The sequence below is a fragment of the Micropterus salmoides genome, unplaced genomic scaffold (assembly GCF_014851395.1).
Source record: "Micropterus salmoides isolate LMB-PRFRI ecotype aquatic unplaced genomic scaffold, ASM1485139v1 Ms_hic_scaffold_11, whole genome shotgun sequence".
NCBI classification, from domain to species: Eukaryota; Metazoa; Chordata; class Actinopteri; order Centrarchiformes; family Centrarchidae; genus Micropterus; species Micropterus salmoides.
The window spans coordinates 32,389,878-32,413,349 of NW_024040152.1; the positions used below are offsets into that span (position 1 = coordinate 32,389,878).

Genomic DNA, 23,472 nt, shown 5'->3' on the forward strand with positions numbered 1-23,472 from the left:
ATACAGTAACATATTGTATATTTCTATTTCTTGTTATTATATAGGCTAATATATAAATATTTATGCTCTGTGATGTCTATAATGTTGAATTGGCTTGTTCCCAGAAATTGTTTGGTTGCTCCCAGTCAGTGCACTCCTTCAAATAAAAGCTATATATTTGTCTTTTTAAGAAAAAAGGCCAACTATCCCATTTAAAGAACAATTAATTGCCTAACACATGCAGGTACATAACATATTAAAACAGGATTTTATGGAACTCAAAATGTTAACTGAACTGGTTTGCACGGGGACATTTTCTGGGGGCGACACCGTCAATATGACGGTGGCTTGTGTCAAGCTGTGTCTGTGGGCTTTCCCGAAACTAGACCCTCGCCACTTCCACTCCAACAGGGAGTGAACTCTGGTTGGAGTAACCAAGCCAAATCGAGCTCCCTGCGTAGGGTTTAAATACAGTGAGAACCTTCGGACAAACTACCCTTTCTCCCCAGCATAAATAGGATCTGGCGTTACCGCTGCACTCACTGCTATAATGCGTGTATCAAATAAACAACAGTGGTATTAAGATTCAGGATTGATGTTGAGGAAAAATGTGTTTTTTGCAATAACGAAACTGAAAGAATTTGTCATTCATTTTGTGTTTGTGTCGAATATTTCTTTAAGAACATTACTTTTATATTATATTCTTTTATGAAAAGATATGAAAATACATAATCATAATCATACATTATATTGAAGCATTATAGGCTATAGTATGGAGAATTAAATATATAAAGACTTAGGCTAACTATTTTTCTTTAATGCCTTTGTTGCTTGTTACGTAGCCTAATCCCCCTGTGTATCCCGTTGTGTCGTTCTATTATTAAAATTTTCGTGTAAGATGAATACGATTCAATAAAAATAACCTTTGTATTGTCTATCAGACAAGAGCATTTTTTTTATTAAACACAATATAACCTCAACCTGTCCAGGGTGTACCCCGCCTTTCGCCCGATGTAAGCTGGGATTGGCTCCAGCCCCCCACGACCCTGTACGCAGGATAAGCGGTTGATGATGGATGGATGGATGGATGGACAATATAACCTTTGGGCTACGTTGTTAACCTGTAAATGGTGATGTGACATGCAATGTTAGTGTAGTTTCAAAATAAAAATCCTACATGTTAACCGGCGAAGTCACACGGAACGCAAATTGAAAGAAAGGTCCCCCGTAGTCCAGCAAAGGGTGTTACACACCTTCAACAATCCACTACCACTCCGCCCTCATTGGTTTCGGATGGCACTCAATGTGGCGGACCCTCCGCTTGAACGCGCAAACGGAGAGGAAGTAAGTAGGGAGAGGGAGTAGCGAGCAGTTTCGGAAAGGCCTTGTGTGTGTAGGAGACGCTAAGCCCCGCCCTCGCTGAGAGGACAGAAGCAGCGCCTGTAATGTTAAACAACAGAACAACTTTCCACAACTACAGTTAAAATTAATTGAACTTTTGAGGTGACGAGTGAGAAGCGAATTGCCTGCGTGTGTTAAAAAATAGCCTAATTATATATTTTTGCCATTTTTTCAGGAGGGGCGAGGGGTCGTTTTGGGTAGACGGGCCGCCCCCTTAAAACAAGGTCACTCATCACCCTCCAGACGTTATGCACGTGTTGTCATCACAACCTGGCCAAGCAGTTATAAAGAAAACCCCGCCATCCTGCCTGACAATGCCTTAAGGAGCCCGAGCCCCTGGAAGCTCCACAGGAGGAAGTCAGTTAACCACAGTTCTCTGTGGGACTAAATGCATCCGAGCATGCCTCAGAGCACCCCACAGAGAAACAGCATGCTTCTCTTCCCAAAATCCAAAGCAACTTCTCCCCTGGTCAACTATAACTGATAATAGGATGAAAAGGAGACATACGGTATTTCACTCAAGCTGGCCGCAGCATAGCAGGTGGCTGTTAGGAGGAGAGCCCCATGTAACATTAGGGGGGGGGCTAACTTGGTCAGGGAGACCCAGGTAGGGATGGGCTGTGTAGTTGGTGAGATTTGAACATGTTTTCTATTATCTTTTTTACATACGTGTGCACAAAATAATATGAATGCAACAACTGTATTGAGTTATGTTTTGTTTAGTTTGGGTTGCAGGTAGTGAGCCGCTGTCTTGGTGGTTTTCTTTTCCTTGTTTTGTTCTGTTCTGATGGTCTGGCTTAGTGCTCATCCTGCCTGCGTGATAAACTTGCTCCTAATACATTGATTGTGAGCTCCCCTTGCACTGAGTTAACGTGTCTGCTGGTCATTATATTTACTGTTTTATGGGCTCATTAATATCTCAGCCAACCTGTCTCTTTGTGCTTCACGTTGTTTTAATACCTAGTTTTTGATTAATAAAGGTTTAGATTTTAATATAACTGCTTTCCAGTCGTACTTGCCTTCAGCATGGCAAGAGACTGTACTTGTATTTTATGTTTTGTGAAAAAACTAAACTGAACTGAACTCGGTGGAAATCTTGCAGCGATAAAGACTACAACTAACACTAAGCATTTTCAAAAAAAAAAAAAAAAACTAAACTAGCAAACCCACGTTAAAAACCTATTAAAACTAAACTGAAATTGAAAAAGAAAAGTCAGAACTAATGAAAAATCCAAAACTATAATAACCTTGGTTGTGTGTCTAGTAAGTAGTTTAATAAACATTTAATTTATAAAGAACTTGCTTATTTTAAGGTTTGTTTGTATGGAGAGTAGACGAGAAATCTAGCAACTTCAAATTGAGACTAAATTGATAAATTGGCTTTTGATTTTGCCTTCTGTGAAGGGACGGTGCCCTGAGGGGTATTTAACATGAGTTAAATTCAGTTATCTTTCAATGTGAATATTTATTTCTTCTCATAGCCAAAGGTGAGTGTGAATCTGCTTCTTTCTCTGACCACATTAAAGGTCACTCGTTGTGACCAGTTAAAATGCATGTTAGTGTTTAGTATAGAGGCAGATTACTACAGTTCAGATCATTTTCATACATTTCTAAAAGTTCAAATGTTACACCATGGTGCTATCTTAAGCGTCAGACTAATGTGATTGTGCAATTTAAATTAAATGTGTTTTATGTCAGAAAGGAGATCATCTGATAAACTGGAGATGTCAGTTCACAGGAGCCATATGAATTCACTCCCACCCATCCAGTATATATATATATAATTTGTCAGTAATTTAGGCAGGTGGACACAAGTGAAACTTCATTTGAGTGAAAGATAAGTCACAGACAAAGCAAACAAATAAGTTTCATGGCATAATAAGTTAGGCCTATTTTATTAAAATGTTATGTACAGTTGTAACAAAACAGATATTTTTTGTGATCTGAATTATTTTTAATTCAGATCACAGCAGTTGTCTGAACTGGAAAATCTCAAATCTTGCAACATTTTCTGAGAATGGGGGGGTGCTCTCTGAGCTAGTAACCCCGGTTAGCATGCAAGCTTACTGTTAGTTAACTGTCTGCAAGCATTGCTCTTTTGCTGACAGAGAAGGTGAAGTTAAGTTGGATGTTGACACAGCTAATAGGTTATTATAGCTTCCTCTGTTTTAGACTTTTTGGAATACAGTTTCACTTTGTCCCCATGAGCACTTATCTCTGGGGATTCCATTGAAATGAAATGATTTTACGACATGACATTTCACAGTTTTAAATGTGAGGCATGACTGGGCCTTTAAGGTACGGTATCATACATCCAGATTAGCTGCAGTTTAGCTGTGCTCATTTTAACAGATCAATCAGGTTAAACTTAACATGCAGCTGCGTTCAAACACCTTAAAGTTCTGGTTGTAGAGTAGTAGAGTTGAACTATTAATATTTTGTCCTGACAAAACACAGACACAGCCAGGACATTCTGTTGCTCTTCAACTTGGACTTTTATTTGGGAAGATATACTTGGTCAAACAATATTTACCAATATCAACAAACGCTACATTTTAATACTGATTCAATTACACTACAAGCTGATAAATATTAAGTTAATTTCAGTAAAAGGAAAGAGAGCATACAGTACAGCAGTGAAGACAGTAAAGCTCTAGCTGCCTTGTCTCACTCTGAATCTTCTGCTCCACCATCATCTGGTTTTCACCACACTTAGGAACTGAAAGTGTGTGATATACAACAGTAATCCCTCACACCCAAGACGGAAAACACCCCAGCTTGTGCCTCTGATGTAATCACTAAATTCACATTTGTGACTTCAGCTGTGATAATAACATTCGAGTCACAGAACAGCCATGGCAAAAAATAATAAATAAATGAATAAACATAACAAGGATTACATGAGAGGCTCAGACCGGGGCTTCCTCCTGACAAATTGGTATGCGGAAAAAAGGCCCCCATGACCATAATGATGCGCATGTAAACAGAGGCAGGGATGATGGAGTAGAGATATTGTTGCAAGGCAGCACCCTCCCACTGGAAGCCAGCTGCTCAGGTCAGGGATCAGACTGGGCAGGAGCACAGCGGTGACACTGTAATGACAGCAGCTACCTGTAAAACACAAGCAGAGCAGACAACAGGCATCAATCACCCAGCAGACAACCACCTCCACCGCCGCACGCTTAGCAATGGCGCTGTCAGCCTTCACAAAGCACATGGAGGATGCAGGACTCTTATAGGAGCCCTGCCTCGGGCTTGTTATTCCCTTTCATTTGTGAATTATTAATTGGTAAGAAACCAATTTGTTCTTTTTATTCTGAAAATGTCACAGGTTGTGGGAAGTAATTTATGATTGGTGGTCAACGGCTGAGTTTTAATTAAGTCCGGGCCAGAGTTCACAGTGCTGGAGATGGAAGTGGTTCATTAATCACCAACTAGCAGACTAGCCCAGTACATGAAAGGCCAAAGCGCATCACTTTTATCTGAATTACAGTTAATAGTCAGCCAACAGGAAACATGCAAGTGAATTAAGCCCTGCGAAGGAAGAGGATAATGAGGATCATGTTGGCGTTTCATGAACAGACATAGGTTGAAAACTGATCAAAATATGGATTTAGAATCAATTCAGGGGCTTTCCAATCTGAGTATTAATTAATATGTCATCAGCAAACAGAAAGAGACTAACTGTTTGACTCTCAAATTGAAGGTTAATTGGTTTATTGATTCAATCCTTGACAAGGAATAAATGCAAGGAAACTTCTAAGGATCAAAGTGCTGTATTTGAAAGGTTTTAGTTCAAGTCAATGGATTTAAAGTCCTCTAAAACTCAAGTAAGCATTAATGTCAGTTAATACAAAATGCTGTCAAGAGTTAAAAGGAAACAGTTGTTAGCCAGAAAAAAAAGCCCCCCAAAAATACAACACTGAGACTTGAAGAGCATCAAACGTGTTGTGAAATGGCAATATTTGGAGCCTGAGAAATTATTTTCCTTTTCATCAAACTAGCTGTAGAATCAGTGGACTTTACATTAAGTTCACCCAAACTAGTTTATCAAACCTAACAGGACCAAAACCTTTTAGCGATCCTGTCTTCTTCAGGAGGTTGTCTGAGGCTGTTTCTGATTTCCTTTTTTAGTCCATTCAAGTCCACTGATCAGTCATGTGATAGATAAATAACCATATGTTCAAGGTATACATCATCATTTTCTTAAAAAATACTATTTACAATGCACCATTACTCTTAATGGATGCAATCATTTACAAGAGAAATCTAAATTACCATAAATACAAAACATTTGACAAAAAGCTATATTTGGTTAATTATAATGCATTTACACAAATATTTAAAACGTTTTAGAGTACAGGCCAGTAAAGACCAACAGTGTAAATTGTTTGCTCCTGTCCTATGTTTGTCAGCATGGAATGAGCTTGAGTGTTGTATGTATGCAGTTGCAGAAAAAGCACAAGAAAAGAAGAATCAATAAGTCAGTGAACTGACTCGGTAATGTCAGTTACACAACACTATTATCTAAACCAAGGAAGGTTAAAATCAAGGGCAACTTCTATGGCAACCGGCAGCGCTTGCAGAAGCAGCAGCCGGTAGCTCCTTCAAACTTTGCTACACTTTGTTCTTCATTTTGTTTTGTTTTTTCCAGCTTTATTGCCGAAACACGTGTTACCTCTGATATAAATAGAGTCATTGGAAGACGAAGACGGGGTTTTTGGATTGAAAGAACAGTGGACCACGATCCACCCAGAATTGTTTTATTTTATGTTAACATAATTTATTATACACTTAATTATATGTTGTGTGTGTAGCATAAAGGGACTACACATTTTGTTATGCAGCAATGTGCTGTATAATAACAAATTAACAACCTTGTACCTTGTAACTGGATGTGGTTGAAGGTAGGGTAGGGAATCCCAGCCATTTAACCTCTTGGTTTGTTAGTGCTCATGGATGTTGTAATGACAGTTGCTGTGGTCTTGAGGTTAAGTCTGAATGACGGTCATTAGTCACATGAGGCCAAATAAACTGAAAAAGCCCTGATGAAAGTTTGCTAACATTAGCCACCAGAAGTTACAGGTCATACCAGATAATGTAAGGCGGTAGCAACAAAACCCCTGAGGGTGTTGGATTGAGCAAGTGTGTGGTCTTTTTTGCTTTTTGAAGTCAACTGTTCATTGATAAAAAGTACAGGTTTGTTATCCCCTCTTTCAGAAGTTACATATAGTCTATAAAGTTGGAAAAATCATCTTCCTCCACTCTGTCTGACTTTATATGTTGTGTAACAGTTTGTTCCAATCCTGTGGATTGAGGCTACTGGATGATTACACTGAGTGAACACTGAGTGAAATATTCAAACACAAGTAACAAGACTCTAGTTTTTGTTTTGTGTATGTCAAAGTCACTTCTGACGAATAATAACTATGGTTTAGTATCTCAGTCTAGTCAAGCCCCACAAAGCATAAATTAAATAACAAAACCAATAGAAGCCAAATCAAATTTCAGTAATTAAATACATGGCAACCAGAATCAGCACAATGATGCAGCAATAAGCAAACAGACAATAATTCAGTTCAAATGACACACAACACAATTGGATGTCTACTTGTAAATCTGATATCTCCTCTGACCAAACGTCACTGATGGCTCTGAGTCATAGTAATATTCCTAGAGCAGTGTTAACACATAGGAAACTGTAGGAAACATCAATAAACCATTCACAGCAGTGACCCAATTCTAACATCTAAGAATAATTCGGCCACAATGTCTTGCTTATCAATTTACCCAAAGTTCCCCAAAAATCAGTGTGACACATTGACATGTTGTCTTTGGAACATTTTGGATCTTCACTCACTCACACACAGTGGATCAATTACAGTTTTTATGATTGCTTAAGCCCGATTTTGGAGACATTTTGTCAAGGATTTGGTTTAGGGAAGGACGAGTATGGTGGGAGGTACTGGAGTGAAAATTGTGGATAATGATGAAACCAGTTTTGGACCAGGGTAATGGTCTCATTTCTAAATGGTGCGTACGTACGTCACTTCCCAAGCAAAGGTTGTGATCTATAAAAAAATTTAAACTTGATGGGAGAATGTGCAGTCCTCCAATCAAACTCTGAACCATGCGTACGCACATAACGAGGAAAAATGAGAAAAGGCGACTCACATGGCAGAAGGATGAAATGATTTGAAATGAACAGGCCTACTATTGTGTAAAATAAATCGAATTACCTCTGAGTATTGTAGGCTTAAAGCTTTTCTGAATAAACAAACACCCGTTTGATTGATTTTCCCTGAAGTGTGCACAAAAAACATAATTTAAGATCATTTGCAGTGCACACAAACATGCAGTGCAATTTATTGTTATAAATAAGGTGAACGGGAGGAAAAATTACATTTATATTGATGCCGTTTTCAGTGTGTCAGTCAAGCAAATACCAGAGCATAGTTCTATATATTGTTATCACATGTTCGTTGCCTTATTGAGGCAAACGCTGTGCGCCAGCATGTGGATGTGATGCGCTGCTTGTAAAAACATGGAAAATATAACACTATTTTATTAAGTAAATCTTTCAGCTTATGTCACATAAAACAAGTCATATTTCTTTTAACTCATTGGCAGCTTCTTTAAGTGAGTGGACTGTTTGTGTAGCCTAAATAAATGTTTAAACACAGGTGGAATGCATTTGGTTTACTCTCTTTTCAAATGGGAATCCAAATTAGTACCTGTGTCATCCCGTCTTGCATGTGTGTCCCCCTACAGCCAGTGACGTCTCTACTCAGGAGGGATACCCTTCCTGCAGATCGGTTTAAGGGGGTGGAGCTCCGGTGCACAAGCGTTGCATGAAAGTGTGTTTTTTACCCACTAAACAACTTCAGTTTCACCAAAAGGAACGTCAGTGTTAAATTTCGTTTTGTAGCTTTTCTCTCAAAATTAGCCCCCTTTTCTTCTGAATTCAGGACTTATTAATATTAATGAGGGGCATTTCACTGACCGTTTATAGGCAACTATGGGCGTTTGAAGGGTCGGACATGGAGCTCCCTCACATGCGCCATATTTCAAGTTGATTGTGATTTATAAAGGGAACATTAGTTCAAAGTATGCATACGCACGGTTTTATAAGTCTGAATATTTTTTGCTTTTGGGCGTACATACACTTTTAGTGATGATTCTACGTGCAGTTTTATAAATGAGGCCCCTAATCAGTGGAAAGATACAGTGTCCCAAATGACAATGTATCTCATCTACTCATCCATGGAGATAAGTTCATGTTGGAGTGCATTCTCTTCCTTTTGTAAAACTTTATGTAGGCCTAGTATGAATGTACATCTAAAATGTTCTGTGTGCCATGCACAAAACTGAAGCGTACATTTCTTACCTCCACATACTCATGCCACAGGTCTTTTACTCTCTCAGAATTTCTTTTAAAGGGCAAATGGTAGTGTTGTCATCAGTCCATTATGTTTTTCAAAGTTTCTCCCCAGTGTTGCATGACAGACCTGATGGACATTATTTAAATCTGTGTGGTCAATAAGAATGTTGAATTTCTCTTAGACTTATCATGTTATTGGCCAAAACCATGTTTAAAATAGCTCTGTCTTGTTCCTCTGAAGATATGTGGCCTCTTCCTCCTTGACATTCTTGACCCTTAATCCTACGTAGACTGATCAACATATAAAATGTTTTTGATTCGATTTGATTACGATTATCTTGTCTTCGATTCGATATTTCAATGCATCCCGATGTGTCACCTCTAGGCATGGGAATTTCTAGGCACCTCATTACGATGCGATTGTAAAACAAATAGCATAAAGATGTATTTTTCTCACTGTGTGCCTACTTGGTACGTTTATAGCAAAGTCACGTAGCTGTCCTTTGAAGAAGGAGGAGCTAGCTAAGCGTTACCTTGCTGCACAGTGTGCAGGTGAAAATCTTCAATCTTAGTTGCGTGTTGATTTTATTGATCATGTGAAAGTTTAGTAGTGGCAGTCATTCAACAGCTGCCTGCCTTGCCGAACAGGGAGACACGGCATTTCAGAGTTTCGCCTCTGTTGTTCCATCAACATTACGTTGTCAACTAACCTCTGGATAATCGATTCTTGACATTTGTGAATCGATTCAGAATCATCCAAGTCTGCATCACAATGCATCTAAGAATCAATTATTTTCCACACCCCTAGAATGGGTACCAAACAGTACTGATGTAGTGCAAGTAGGCTACATTGTACTGATTTTAGACTGATCTAGACAGTAGAGAAAAGTGGTTTTTCACCTGTGCTCGAGTTGAAATGTTTGTCGTGAAATGAGCAGAATGCTATCAAGCACGGTGCCAAGTGTCATTGCTGGTCTAAAGTCAATGTCTCAGTATTTCCCTGCTATTTAAAGTGTGCATGATTTCCAAGAGGAAGATGCTCCCCATTAAGAGACACTGTGTGCATTTACGCACGAGGCAAAGCAACGTAACTTCACTGGTTATTTAAATGTCCTGACGCTCTGACAGGATCGGTCAAGATGCACTGACAGCCTCTCTAATCATTAAGGTAAATTGTTAAAGAAAACACTCGGACGTCAATACAACACACAGTAAATTAATCCCCTGGAAGACAGATATAGGCTAATAGTGCAGAACAGTGAGGATAGAGACGTCTGTCTGTCTCTGTTAACAATGACTCCAGTCTGCAGTGTAGTTCCTACTCTTCACTGATAAACCACAGAACTGGATAGTAACATTAGCCTTCATGATCAAAAAAAGATTTTTTTTTATCACGTCCACACTTCAGTCATACTCGCACTCACTGTCTCTTGTTTGTCCACATGAGCTCTCTCTCGCTTCTGCGAGTATGCAGACATTTTTTAAATTTATTTCTAATTTATTATGGTTTTTATAGTGCGCCATTAATACGTAATTTAAATAGCAATGCGGCAGGTGAAAACACAAAGCCAAGATCGGATCATTTATAATCCGGATACAGATCGCATTTTAGGGTCCTCGCTAAGCAGCTATGGTTGATGGCGATCTACTGTATCATATAATCAACCTAAAACTTTGTGTGATACATTTTACACTCTTTTTTTCTTCAGCCTATAATCTCCAATCAGACACTTCCAGATCACTCCAATCACTGAATGAGCCGCCTGCAGCAACGACTCATCTTTTATCACTGTGGGTTTGTGTGGTCAGTCTCAGACAGTTACAGACCTCAGCAGCACACACTTATAAAATGAAAGAGAGAGAGCTAGAGGGAGAGGTGCCGCAAAAACAGACAACCACATGCGTTATATTGTAAAGTATTTTTTATGTAGCAGATATTTTCATTTTTATTTCGATACTGAGAACAAAAAGCAACAAAACTATTAAACAATACTGCTAAAGCCTACTCCCATACAAACAGACATAATGCAACTAGACAAACCAACAGGCTGGTAGATTGTATCAAAAATCCTCTCAAATACCAGACACATGGCTTTCATTTAGTTTTCATCTGCAGCTATCATAGACAGAGACTGTTAGGGGAATATATAAAATAATTATCGAACCATCGAAGTGAGAGGGGATCACTGAGAGTGACCCAGGAAAGGTAAGTATGAGGAAGGGAAAATGCAGCGAGAGGGAGCGAATAGAGAGAGAAAGAGTGATGAGAGGACTATGAAGTTTGACAGCAGGATGAACATGACTACACTGCAGAGCTCGTCAATGAAAAGACCTAAGGCGTCCGTCAGAGCGCTGATTCTGTGCCCATCTGCACAATGTTCCAATCCTGACCAACTGGAAGGACGCCAGTTTAGGAGGAGAGGAGGTGGATAGAGCTGATTTATATCAAGGAAGATATGCGCGCGCGCGTGTGTGTGTGTGTGTGTGTGTGTGTGTGTGTGTGTGTGTGTGTGTGTGTGTGTGTGTGTATATATATAAAAATAAGAGAGAGAGAGAGATGGAAATACTTGGATTAATCACTTTTGTGAATTATACAGTAATATTACAAAAATGATGATCAGTACAAGATATTCACAAAATGGAAAACTCTGGAGGTGGTGATAAAAAACAACCAAAACCCTCTAGATTACCCTGTAACAGAACAAGAATTAACAGAAGTCATCCAGTCCTTGAAAGGTATGGAGGCTTGTGATATTGATGGAATCCTCAATGAAATGATCAAATACTCAGATCATAAAATCAGATTGGCTATACTAAAACTATTCAATACTATTCTAGCAACTGGAACTTTTTCAGACATCTGGAACAAAGGTTTAATAACCCCAATTCATAAATCTGGAGATAAATTTGACCCAGATAACTACAGAGGAATATGTGTATCCAGTAACCTGGGAATAAAATATTCTGCAACATCATAAATAAATGACTTGTCAACTTTCTTGATGACCTCAATATTCTGCATAAATGCCAAATATTTTCTTTTGCCAAATTGCTGCACAACGGACCATATATTTACCCTCCAGACTTTAATTGATCAAGAATTAAACATTAAGAAAAGAAAGGTATATGCCTGTTTTGTTGACTTACAAAAAGCCTTTGATTCCATCTGGCACAAGGGCCTTTTCTATAGGCTACTTCAGAACAGCGTTCTTCTCCCAGGGCCGGGGAGTGAGGCAGGGATGCAATCTCAGTCCAATTCTCTTCAATCTATATATCAATGAATTTGTGAACCAATTAGAGCATTCCACAGCACCTGACCTCATCCTGAACGACACAGAGATCAGAGGTCTGCTGTATGCAGATGACTTAGTGTTGCTCTCACCTACTAAAGAAGGTTTGCAGCAGCACCTTAATCTCCTACAGAGATTCTGTCAGACCTGGGCCCTGACAGTAAAGACAGCAAAGACTAAGATAATGATCTTTCAGAAACAATACAGAAATCAGGTTACGCACAATTTCTATTCAGACACCACTAAATTACAACATACAAAAAACTACACTTACCTTTGCCTTAACATTACATACATAGGAAACCTCAACATGGCTGTGAAAGATCTGAGGGACAATACAAAGAGCTTTCTATGCAATAAAAAGAAACATTAAAATCTATATTCCAATTGAAATCTGGCTTCCAGTTTGTACTAGAACCAATAATTCTATATGGTAGCGAAATTTGGGGGCCAAAACTAAATAATGAATTTGACAAATGGGAGAAAACAATCATAGAATCTTTCCATACCGAGTTCTGTAAGAGCATCCTGCAGGTGCAGAGAAAGACACCAAATAACCTGTGCAGAGCAGAGCTCGGCCAATACACCCTCTTACTAAAAATACAGAAAAGATCAATTACATTTTACAGTCACTTAAAATCAGTTAACCCCAGACATACCATCACAAAGCCGTAACATACCAGGATCTGAAACCAGAGAAGAGTCCCCTCAGCCAGCTGACCCTGAGGCTCTCTGCAGTAACAAGTCCCCAACAACCTCAGGACAGCAAGCAGACCAAACCAAATGATCAACAAGCAGAAAGAGAAATATATTGAATACTGGAAAGAAACGACCAAAACACAAAATAAATTCCAATGTTATCTAACCCTAAAAAGAGAATTCACACTAGCAAACTATCTGAGCATAATAAAATGTCCTAAACTAAGAAAAATGTTGACAACATACAGACTGAGTGAACACAGCCTGGCCATAGAAAGGGTCGCCCCAGACAGAGCTGGCTACCACAAGAGGAGAGACTCTGCTCCCAGTGTGACACAGGACAGGTAGAGACAGAGCTGCACTTTCTAACCTCATGCCCTAAATATAAAACACTAAGACAAAAACACTTTGCAAACATTTCCCAAATATACCCCGAATTCAAATTTATATCAGACAGACAGAAAATTATTATTTTTTAATCAATTAATGAATTTTTTATTTTTTGTCTATTAATATACACACACACACGTTTACGGTATTATTTATTTTATTGTTTAATTTTTTTTTACACACACACACACACACACACACACACACACACGCTTACTGTTTTATTTATTTATTGTATTTTTAATATATTTAAATTTTTTTACACACACACACACACACACACACACGCTTACTGTTTTATTTATTTATTTATGCCATTTGAATGTTTTTTTTTTTTTAACACAAACACACACGATTTAATTAATTCACGCTTTAATTTGTTGTTTAATGAAATGTATGGGGTTGATTGTTTTTATGTAGTTTGATGCTTTGGCAATATTGTTGTTACACATTCATGTCAATAAAGCTAATTTGAATTGAATTGGGGAGAGAGAGAGAGAGAGCTAGAGAGAGAGCGAGATGTAAAGGTAGTTCTTTGTAGATATCAGAGGCTGTGTCTGCTTGGCTCACACAGTCAGAGAGTGTTGCCAGTCATGGCCACATCAAAGCTCTGCCACCACAGAGAGCATCCCCCTCTGCATCCGGAACACACACACACACACACACACACACACACACACTTGTATGTCTACATTTATTCAGCAGCCCATAATCTTGCTGTCAACCTTGGACCACTATTGGATCTTTGTCCTTTACCTTAGTCATGATGCCTTTAATACAGCTTATTTTCAAAGTTTTGAACATCATTTCTATCAGTTATGACATCTGGGCAAGAAACCCAAACAGTCAGATGATCAGACAGGCTATAAACAAGCCAACATTTCTCCAGATTATCTAAACAACTTTATGTGAAAGCGAAACTCCTGCGACAGTTACGTTACCAACAAAGCTAGCCAATCTAGCACTAGCGTTACACCTTTTATTTGTCTTTCACATAAGTTTAGACTAACTTTTGATTAGTCTTTTACTATATTTAGACTTGACTCTTACAAAATGATTCATTGACAAAAGAAAACTTTCAAGATTGCGACATCGATTTTTACAATTCTCCTTTATCCTTTGATGAATCATAATGAGCAACTGCCAGCCACAGGTGTGTGACATCTGTGTGACTTTTGTTGCCAGTAGTTTGGACATTAATGGCTATGTGATGTGTTATTTTGAGGGGACAGCAAATTTCCACTGTTATACAAGCTGTACACTCACTACTTTACATTGTAGCAAAGTGTCATTTCTTCTGTGTTGTCACATGAAAAAATATAATCAAACATTTACAACAATGTGAGGGGTGTACTCACTTTTTTGAGATACTGTAAATGCTCAGTTGTTTGGCAAGAATATGAATATTGAATTTCTTCCTGGAGCTTGGCAAAGCTAGTTCTGTGATTTAAAACAAATGTGGCCAGTGGCGTAAAGTGTGTGTGTGTGTGTGTGTGTGTGTGTGTGTGTGTGTGTGTGTGTGTGTGTGTGTGTGTGTGTGTGTGTGTGTGTGTGTGTGTGGTGTGGGGGGGGGGGGGGTCAATGGTCCCTTCTCTTCTTTTGCACTTCTTGCCTCAGATCACACCCATTTTCGAACTCTGCCTTCATTTTGATCTAATATACACACCTGTTTCATGCACAGCGTCCAGATGCAGTGAGCTAATAGCCCATATCAATCACAGCCAAAACCGGCTGTGACGGAAATGGGCTATTCACCAAACTCTCTATAAGTTGCAAATTACTCATTTCACTTATTCACAAAAGTGTTTCCAAAGAGTATAAAGAATGTCACACCAAACTCCACATAAAACTTAAAATCCAGCTTCAGCAGACAAAAAAATATTAAATGCAACAGTATTTGGGAAACCAACAAAATGTGAATTTATTAATACAGCTGTCAACAAGTCATCAAAGCTAAGCATTGTGAGAGAAACTGTAAAGAGCATTTTCCTAACAACTGAACTGTAGCCTATATGTTTCCATGTCAAAATAGGGCTATGCCAAGTAATTCAATCACCTTGCAGTATATTGGCAAGCCATGATCATGATGCTGAAGTGAATATTCATTTTGCTTCATCTTGCAATATTCATTCAAGTTTATTTTAGTTAGTTTTTTATCTTATCCTGTCCTATCTTAGATGATTTTCATTCTAGAGTCAAACAAGTGTTTTTTGGAAAGAACACTGGAAAGAAACAACCAAAACACAATGTAAATTCCAATGTTATCTGACCCTAAAAAGAGAATTCACACTGGCAAACTACCTGAGCACAACAAAATGTCCTAAACTAAGAAAAATGTAAAGGTAGTTCAAAGGTAGTTTGACAACATACAGACTGAGTGGAACACAGCATGGCCATAGAAAAGGGTTCGCCACAGACAGAGCTGGCTATCACAAGAGGAGAGACTCTGCTCCCAGTGTGACACAGGACAGGTAGAGACAGAGCTGCACTTTCTAACCTCATGCCCTAAATATAAAACACTAAGACAAAAACACTTTGCAAACATTTCCCAAATTTAAATTTGTATCAGACACACAGAAACTCTCCTATATACTGGGAGAAATGCCCATGCCCAAATGTCAAATAATTGCTGCAAAATATCTCCTCATGCCATGAAGTGAGGACAACCAGTGGAAACTCAAGGCAAGGCAAGTTTATTTGTATAGCACATTTTAACAACAGGGTAATTCAATATGCTTTACATAAAACATAAAAGCAACAGGGAAATATGTAAAAGTTTAAAAGCAACATAAAATATAATAGTTACAGTGTTACAATCAGGGTTAAAAGAGTTAAATGGAAAATAAAAACAGGCTGAGGGGTTGAGCAAATAATTAAGTTACAATGAAAAACTCAGACTGATAAATAATTGTACTCATTTTCAAATTATTATTATTTAGATTTTTTTATATTTTAGTAACTTGTTTTTTTAGTCTTTTTCAAAATTTCCCCCCTATTAATACACACATATATACAGTTTTATCTATTCATTTTATTTAAATTTTTTATATATTTTTATAATAACACACATTACTGTGTCATTTACTGAAATTTTAATTTTATTTTTTTTATACACACACACACACACACACACACACACACACACACTGTTTTATTTATTTACTTTTTTATATTTCTTTATATTTTATATATTATTTTATTTTGTATTAACACACACAAACAACTTGCTGTTTTATTTTCTTATCTAATGAAACATATGAAATTAATTGTCCTTATGTACTTTATATATAGCTTTGGCAATATTGTTGCTATACATTCATGCCAATAAAGATCATTTGAATTTGGTACCCACAACAATGAGAAAGATCTTTAGGAGATCTTTTATTCCCTCCTCTGTCATCTTACCAAACAAATTACTTTTTAGTAGATATACTGCTATCATTATGTCTATTTAAGATACAGTATGTATTTATGGTTATTATTTTAGTACTTTCATCCCAACCGTTTGTTATTACAGGCCCACTTCTTGTCTTTATCTCATGTATTTTAAGTGTATAAATTTCTGTGAAGCCAAAGACGAATTTACATGTGAGTGGAGATTGTATTCTATGAGTGGCTCTTGCATGAGGCAAATTAGAACACATTTGCAAAACACAATACCTAGTTTATAGTTGTTCACATTAAGGAGTTCTGAGAAGTAGTGAGTCACATAATCGCCCAATCAGTACCCCTAAGTTCTCGAGACCTTTAATAGGCTACATCAAAAATTCTAATACTAAACATTTTGATTCACTGTATATCTGAGTGAGATAGTTACAGTGGTTTGTCCAGAGTGTTGGGAGATTTAGAGGTTTCAATGTAGTCTAGATCAATACAGACTCATTGGGTGGGTCAGCACTGCCCTGCCCCATTTCCAGAAGACAGCGTCCAGATGAAGGAAGCTAATAGCCCGTATCATCTTATCAATCACAGGCAAAACCAGTTCTATGGCACTGCCATTGATTGTCAGTCAGTTACAGGATGAATGGCATCTCTGTAATCATGTGGAAACCAAGCCAGCAGGGTCTGTGTAGTAGAGTAGTGAACTGTCTAGGGGACTGAAAGCTTTATTGGTGAATGTGTATCCTTAATCAATCACAATAAGTATTTCAAAGGACTAGTATAGTAGGATGTATAAAAAACAAAAACCCTCATAAACAACGTTTATTTTGGAAGATGTAATGAGTGTTTCTGTTCTAATTATTCTGAACTATACACAAAGGTGTTCCTATTATTTAGTCTACTATTGGCTTCATTGATTTTTGAAATGGGGCAGAAAAATAGAGTAATAGAAAGATGTATCAGTAAAGGTAAGCTCTTACCATTCCTGTGAAATTAATTTTAAACACTTATTCAAGGTATATCCAAAGTTAATTGAATGCAGTTCTTGAACCATTTGGAATAAATGCATGGTTTTGGGGCTTCTCTGAAAGATAAAACTCTGAAGTGTCTAACCCAAAAGTCAGAATCACTGTTACTTGAATTGCTACTGGAATTGATTAATATAAGTTTAAACACACTAAAAGTAATATATTCTTCGTTTCCCCTTGAAAAAGCTCGCTAACAAATGCCTGCAGATAACTATAGCTGGGACTTATTAGCTGGAAAACACTGTGGGGCCACAGGATAAAGCCTTCCTTAGTCAAATTTTTAATTTTATATCAATACCATGAGAAATTAATATTTTACACATGTTTTTCTAAGGGTACATTTCAGCATTTTTTTTTTTCCAAAAACAGCACTACCCCTTCACGGCAAGGGGCAGCTGCTGCATCAGTCTATGATCACACCATAGACTGACACAGATGTGTTTGTTTGTTAGTAGATCATGAACTTCCTACTTAAAGCTGGATATCGTTATTTCCAGAATTTTATTGGCTACACAAAGTGCCAGTCATTGGCATAATTGGTTGCAATTGGCTAGACCCACCCACTAAGTAGGGGCTGGCCCTTCCGTACAGCGCGGGCTCTCGTTGGCTGTTGTAGGCTGTGTATGGGACATGTAAGCTCCTATTGGGTCGAATTAGCTGTCAGTCGAAAGGTCAGAGTTCAGCCGCTTATTTTAATACAAGATATCACATTTGTTTACATCCAAATCTGAGTTATTACTGTTATAATGACAAATTAGCTACGTCTGCTGGCAAATATGAAACAATGCCTCTGCAGTCCCTGGGGATTTATTGATGGAACAATGTGTTTTGGACTAAATGTTTTTACTGGATTGGATCATCTGGACCTTTGACAAAGTAACAAGACCATTTTAGTTGGAATTTAATCGATCGATGGATTAAGTTACTATGAGGCTTTCAGTGGCTTTTTGAGTGTTTTAGCTTTAATACGGTGTAGCAGTTATAGGCACATAACAAGAGCTGTCATCAGGACCTGTTAAGAGGTTTTCACATAAAGTTACAAACTGCAGCCAAACAACTGGGTGTAGCTTAAACTTAACGTTAGCTTTCTATGCATTCGACAAGCCTATGATTAAGCTAAAAAGCTAACTTATGACGCATTAAGTTGGATGTTGTGGTGGTCGTGTCGCTGATTTTTGAGCTGCAGACCTTGCACACCGCTGTTCTTTTCTTCCTAACGTCATGACAACATAATCCTTCAATATATGTGTTGTACTAGCATTACACGTAACGGTCTTTTTCATAGTTACGGAGATCCGGACTGCTATGTGAAAGCACACATGGTTGCAGGATTATCCGCAAATGTTGGAATGAGCGAATGCAAGTATTTAATAAAAAAAAAATCAAGTCATTTTCAGGTCATCTGTCTCAAGTCTAAATGAAGTCTCAAGTCATGAACACCAAGTCAAAGTCAAGTAGAGATATTTGTCTGTTTTAGTCAAGCAAGTCTCAAGTCTTCAAATTTGCGACTTGAGTCTGACTAGAGTCAAGTCATGTGACTCGAGTCCCCCACCTCTGCTATCAAGTGTTGATGTAATTAATTCTAAACTGTCTGCTGACCACCCAATCAGTAATGTAAAAAAACTGTAAACATACGAAACGTCCCTTCTTTAGTTGCCATCTGCAACTTTATCCAAAGTGCTTCTTCGGAAATCAGGAAAACTCATAACACTATTAAGTGTATGATTTGCGATGGCAAATGGCTGTCAGTTCCAAATCAATATCTTCCTTCATTCACTGTGCGGTCTGTTGCCAAGATACAACTCAAAAAACAGTAACACCTTATTACAGTGATCTCAGAAGCATTCTGCGTTGAGCCAGCATTTATGAAATCTCTTATTTCAACAGCCAGTGCCTCTCTTTGTCACTTCAAATACACATATAAACAGTTACAGACTGAACGACTAAACTGTAATCACAACTGTCATTATTTTCACCACCCACATGCCCCATCTTAGCCATTCTGTCTCTGTCTGCTGGTTACTGTTTTTCTTGTTTCTGTGTTGCTAATACCTGATCTCATGTCGCATTCTTTGTCACTTATTGTTTTGGATCTGTGAAGTGCTTTGATGTCTGAAGAAAAGGAGCGTGGTATTGTGAGAAAAAAAAGATTTTTTAATTAACTAAGCTGGCCTTTTAACATGTTTATTTTACCTGTCCCTTTTGTACATAAACTGAAACTTAACTGAAACAAATGGCAAAAACTGGTAGAAAACATTTAAACAATAGTGGAAAGTGCTTTCGCTTTTTAATTCTCAGGACCTCAGGGCAGCACATTGTCAGGTCAGACCCGAGTGTCAGTTTGAGCTTCGAAGCTTCGACAGTAATTAACAGCGAATAATTGAAGCTTCAACGGCGGCTTACAGCTGCTTACGCCAACTGTAAGCAGGATGAAATTTCATGAGATACAGCTATGTATTTCATAGATTGAAGCAGAACAGGAGAATTAATGCCCAAGAAGTTCTGGCAATGACATGAGTGAGGGTGAAACCTGACGGGGGAAGAGATAAGGGCGGTCTCTGACTATGTGTGCGTATGTGAGAGAGAGAGCGGCCCGTTTCTTTATTTACACATGTAGGCTGTATAATAACAGCATGTTATTATTACCAAAAGGTTGTGTTTAACTTCTCTCGCGGCTAGGCTATTAGTCCCACGTGCAGGACTAAGAGAGGGAGGAGACTGAAGATAGATAAAAAAGGATATTTATCGTGGTGTTGAAGTGATCGGAAATTGATCCAGGGAAGAGCGAGGCAGACTGGAAGACTAGATGCTGCAGGCCAGGTTGGTGGCTGCTGACAGTGGCGGAAACACATTATTATGTAATATTCGTTTTTACCTTTTTTTTAGAGCCTCCTAAATGTTCTTAAACCCCATAACTGCCCCACTGCCATTGTCATCACTCAGTTTAAAGTGCTCCCACAGAGCTGAAGGCCTCATTTTGTTTTCCCTTTGATGTGAACTGGAGCGTTAAGTTCACCGCTGTGAGGTCAGGCGTGCAAACCCCCCCCCCCCAAAAAAAACAAAATCAATAAAATAATCAATATTCCAATCCCAAAACTGAAAATCGAATGTGTACCCAACGTTCGAATATCTACCTCGTAGACAGACCATCATTGAAAGGATTCATTCTCTGGAGAGCATGCATGTGCTCAGCAAAGAGGACAGGTCACTGTTACTTTGTGATTGTGAAGCAGGGCATTCTTGTAAAAGGAGCATTCATTGTTAGTGAAACTGCGCTAGACAAAGAATTATTAATTAAAAAAAAAAGTGCTTGCACAGTGACCTTAAGCAAAAGTAATTTTTTTCTAAGAATATTATTTCCATATCATGTACTTAAATGAAACATTCTCTGTTGCAATGGTGTGGATTCCACCATAGTCCTGGGCAGAGACAGTCCTGCCTGCATTCTTCCCTTAATCACACTGTAATCTTTAGCCCCATAGGGGCAGGAGACGTGGACTCAGGAGCTCTTCACCTGGTGCTTCAATTTATTTCTTCAGACACGTGGAAAGCGCAGTAGTGCAAGTGTGAATTATCACAAAAATATTTCAAAAACAAACAACAAGGAAACTAAGTACAAACTGATATTAAACAACACCAAAAGAAAAACCCTATATCAGGCCCTGACTATTGAGCTCTAGTACATGTTCTGCCAAGAGGAACCGCTGCCTCCTTCCTTTATACCAGAAGCCCCTCCTACAAGACAAACCAAAGTTAATTGGAAAAATATTTCCAATTATATCCAAAATATTTCTGGCTACATCAATATACAATATATCAACTATAAAACCAGAAATGAAATGTTACATGCTGAACAAAGCTTCTCAAAACAGCAACTTTAGATACTGCAGTACACCCCTCAATACTGGCTCACACTTGGACCATTACAGGTCTTCCCCCCTATAAATTACTCCACACTCCATCACTTCTTGTTTGCCACTTTGACCCAGATGCCTGCTTGAGGATGAGAACAGGTGAATGAAACACACAGTTCATTTCAAGTCATTTATTTTAGCTTATTGGATTTATTTATTTTTTTAAGATCATCCAAATGTTTGTATAAGTGTTGTATTTATCTAATCCTGATTTCAACTCTTTCGACTAGTACTTAAATGAACTGAAATGAAATGACATGAAATGACAAGCCATGTGTCCGTTGATGCTAGCCCATATGCTAAGGTAATGCTAAAAGTCCTATGCTAATGCTCAGCTAAGGTTAGCTTAGCATGCTAAGACCAATGCTACCGCTGGCTTAAATGGGGTAGCCCCATGACACACAATTTGTCATAGTTCAGTACTTCCCACTGTCTTTTCTGTCTGTTTCCCCTGTGTGTGCTTGGTTTTAGCTGGGCGTGTTCTTTTCCTTGGCTCCTGCGCTGAGGTTATCCACACACCTGCATCTCATCACAATCACCTGCCTGCAGAAAATCAACCCTGAGTATCAATATGGTACACGTCACGGCCAAACTAGTTTCCTAGAGAGAGCGATCCTAATTGTGTATTTTTTTCCCTCCACATATAGCCCTTGTTTGTTTTTCCTTGTTCCCCAGGATTTTGGACACCCCTGCCCACCTGCCTGCCTCGCTCTGGTCTGCTCTCAACATAGCCACTAGCTGCCTGGATTGGATTCACTTCTCTGGCCCCCAACACTCCGAAGAGGATTGTACATTCCATCTCTGTAATAAAACTCACTTTTGAAACACATATTTTTAAACAGTGACCTGTAATTAGGGAAAGCACAGAAAATGTTTTATGTAACACCAGCTTGATGATGGGGTTTAAGTAAATTGTCTAGACAACTATTAGATAGAGATTCATGTTCCCACAGGATGAATATTAATAACTTTGGTGATACTCTCATTTGTCCTCCAGCGTCATCATCGGGTCAAAATGTCACTCAAAAACTTCCAACCTCTTACTAGAAAACGTACAGTGGAATGTCGCTCACTGCAAAAACTAAACTCTTAGTAAGATTAATTATGTTAATTGAAGGCAAAATATACTTGTTTTTGGTGTATTTCTTCTTACCAGGTGGCATTTGTTAGAGATTTTCACTTCACTTCAAGTTTATTTGGCTTTAAGTGAAATATTCTTGTTCTGTTGGCAGATAATTTTAAGTAAAATTTCCCCCATTTTAATGCTTTTTTCCCTTGTTTTTGAGAGCTCAGTTTTTGCAATGCTCAAAGTCCCATTTGTGAATCCATCTACTGACTTTATGAAGAGGCAATTGTCTGATATCACAACAATTGCAGCACTCATGGAAGCGTATATTGGAAATGGTAAACCAACTAAAAGGCAACATAGTATATTTGCCTGTTTTTAAATTAATAATACATCCTACAGTAAAACCTGTTCTGTATGTAAAAGTATTTTAACATGTCACCAATGTTATAAAGGTGGGAAAAATTGTCACTTGTCGTCATTAAAACGGCTATATTAATTAACACCAAGGGCACTGCTGAGGGTTCAATTGTGTATACATGTGACAAATATACATACAAATGTCAGTTTGTCAGGGTCAGCAATGTGTTTTGTTCACATATGGCATCTTGCACCTGAAATGCTTTGAGGTCGCAAGTCAGAAATTTACACTAGGGTATTCCAATCTCCAACTGTGACTGGAACACAGAAGTAATCAACACTTATTTCAGTTTTGTCAGTGTGGTGGGTCAGTCAAAATTACTTTATCCAGACCAAGGTTATTATAGTTTCAGATTTTCCATTAGTTTTTATTTTAATTTCGTTTTGACTTTTTGCTTTAAATTTCAGTTTAGTTTTAATTACTTTTTAACATGGGTTTGCTAGTTTAGTTTCTTTTTTGAAAATGCTTAGTTTTAGTCTTTGTCGCTGCAGGATGCCGAGCTCAGTCCAGTTTAGTTTTTTC

The 23,472-nt window shown here is 38.2% G+C and overlaps 1 protein-coding gene and 1 long non-coding RNA gene across 2 annotated transcripts in view; one reads left to right on the forward strand and one right to left on the reverse strand.

The window, feature by feature from the left end:
* Positions 1 to 3,851: 3,851 nt before the first annotated feature.
* tsnare1 (T-SNARE Domain Containing 1) overlaps positions 3,852 to 23,472 on the reverse strand; it is a 182,652-nt gene continuing 163,031 nt past the window's right edge. Inside the window, exon 12 of the mRNA XM_038712303.1 lies at positions 3,852 to 4,491. The gene's annotated coding sequence lies outside the window, so the exon portion shown is untranslated. The remainder of the gene's footprint in view (positions 4,492 to 23,472) is intronic.
* Positions 21,520 to 22,302, forward strand: LOC119898134. Its single transcript, XR_005443493.1, has 3 exons — positions 21,520 to 21,562; positions 21,935 to 22,037; positions 22,139 to 22,302. It is a non-coding gene; the product is annotated as an uncharacterized LOC119898134 (long non-coding RNA).